Source organism: Sinocyclocheilus anshuiensis, unplaced genomic scaffold (assembly GCF_001515605.1).
Source record: "Sinocyclocheilus anshuiensis isolate Anshui unplaced genomic scaffold, SAMN03320099.WGS_v1.1 scaffold553, whole genome shotgun sequence".
Lineage (NCBI taxonomy): Eukaryota > Metazoa > Chordata > Actinopteri > Cypriniformes > Cyprinidae > Sinocyclocheilus > Sinocyclocheilus anshuiensis.
Window position 1 is genome coordinate 3018365 of NW_015539821.1, and position 2444 is coordinate 3020808.

Genomic DNA, 2444 nt, shown 5'->3' on the forward strand with positions numbered 1-2444 from the left:
TATATATATAGTTTTTCTGAGCTCATTCTGCATAAATGTAGTGCTTGCAGAATTTACTTGATGTTAAAGGAGAATATTTATGAATATAATTATGAATATATTAAAAAAATCTATGAAAGGCCACAAACAGGAATCTTTTCAGAAGGTTTCTAGAATAGGCTAATTCTTTTGAGATGGGATTTGCTGATCGAATTACACCAGATATTATAATGGAAATATCCAGAAACTGATGAGTGTTTTGCAGATAGCGTTCTTCTACAGCTTCTTTGCTCTGCAACTTTCTATCATTGTTATGTAACAGACCCACATCCATGGGGGTTGGTTACATTATCCAGTAGATTTCATTAGCGACTCATCCTGCAGTCTTTAGAAACAATCCAGCCAAGACATCAGCCCAAATCAGTTTCCCACATGCTGTATTTTGAGACTGCCTTCAGAACAGCACAAAAACAATTACTGCTGAAGACACTAGATTAAAGTTTGGAGGTTTAATTAGTTGATTACATCGTCTAGATCTGCAGTCAGGATTACTTAGCTTCATTAAGGCATCTGGCCATCTGTATTGCTCTACTGATAATGAGAGTCTTTGTTATTGACAAGCTGTTGTCAGTTAAATAATATGAAATCTGTGATTAGGGTTAACTACAGCTCAAAAAGTCCTTTGTTCTACATTGCTATGGGTGAGTAAATCTAGTTAATTTTCATCTGCAGAACATAACATTTTGCAAAACATCTCTCTATAGATGCCTTTTGTCATCTCTCAATATAATATAATATAATTATAAAAGATACATATAAAATCTTTGTAGCAGGAAAAAATAAATGTGTTAAAAAGGGATTTATGGGTCACTGGGTGCACATAATTGTCTTTGGGTCAGAATTTGGCCCCACAACCTCAGTCCAAGGTCATGAGGTTGAACATGCCCCTTGCTCCGTCTGTGGTTAATGAGATATGAGGACTCACTGAAGAGGCACGAAAGAGGAATCGATCAGTTATACAAAGCCAGTGGGTTAGTGGGGTTCATGTGCTCTAAAAAAAACTAGCTTGTGAGCTTACTGTGATGACCCAGCTCAAACAATAAACACCAAACTCTTATCCCTGCTAGTCTGAACCATTCAAACAATCGCATAACTGACACTTCGATTTGATGTTAAAAATGTTTAATACATTTTTAACATACCCTCTGGAAATCTAGAATTTAAAATCTTAAAAAATACAAATAAAATTTACATAATTCCAGTAATATACCACACACACAGTACAGGTGCATCTCAATAAATTAGAATGTCGTGGAAAAGTTCATTTATTTCAGTAATTCAACTCAAATTGTGAAACTCGTGTATTAAATAAATTCAATGCACACAGACTGAAGTAGTTTAAGTCTTTGGTTCTTTTAATTGTGATATTTTGGCTCACATTTTATATATATATACATACACATACTGTACATACATATAAACAATACTACTACAATACAATACTTAAACACATTAAACACATTTCTGAATGCATATGGCCACCTATCCACTTAAACAGTATTAATAAAAAAAATCAATTTATCATTAATTAAAATTGTTCAATTGAAAGTTTTGATATTTTACAGATATACTGTATAAAAATAATTATACAACTTTCTGGAATATTCTGTTTGGTCAATTGTGGCATTCTGTGGTTATGCAAAATGATCACTAAACTGTATAAATGACTTATCCCAGGCAACCTATATGTCTTTTATAGGAATCGATGGTCCACTGTTCTCAAATAAAATAATTTAAACTCAATTCAATATACTATTCATTAAGTACCCATATAATAAGTGGCATGGTGTAGTCAAAACCTCTTCATGACCCATAATACCTTACAGTGTTGTGATCTTTTGACACATTGTTACAGAATTTTATTACAGAAAAACTCCTTATTTCCTTATTGCTAATTAAATATTCTAAGGCTGTACTCACCGGTTGATTGACAGGCTGTTGACTGGGTGCAGCTGCACCGTTTCTTATGTATGTCTCTCCTGTGGAGGAGTGGATGTAAACACTCGGCTTTCTTTGCGAGCGGTGCAAGGGTTACAGGTCTTTTATACTCTCTTTAGGAGAGGGACGCCTCCCTCCCCTGATCCCCTCGACTGCAGATGAACACAATATGGATGCATGCGTTTAATGTGTATTTGTGTAACACCATGTGCTTTTAACAACATATGTATTAACTTTATATCCTATAGATTTTTAATACAATAAAACAACATACAGGCCTATCAATAATAAATTGCATAGACAGTGGCCTCACATCAAATATTGTTGCACTTGATAAGGCCACTTTTTATAGGCCTGGTTTAGTTAAAAATCTAATCTGACTTTTAGATGAACCAAAACCAAAATGTAAGGTCCTCCGAGGTGTTTAGCTGGTTTAACAGAAACAAATTTTGTAAAAAAAAATAAAA

At 33.9% G+C, this 2444-nt stretch overlaps 1 protein-coding gene across 1 annotated transcript in view; it reads right to left on the reverse strand.

The window, feature by feature from the left end:
- Positions 1-2067, reverse strand: part of pde6gb (phosphodiesterase 6G, cGMP-specific, rod, gamma, paralog b) — a 6468-nt gene extending 4401 nt beyond the window's left edge. Inside the window, exon 1 of the mRNA XM_016480320.1 lies at positions 1960-2067. The gene's annotated coding sequence lies outside the window, so the exon portion shown is untranslated. The remainder of the gene's footprint in view (positions 1-1959) is intronic.
- Positions 2068-2444: the final 377 nt, after the last annotated feature.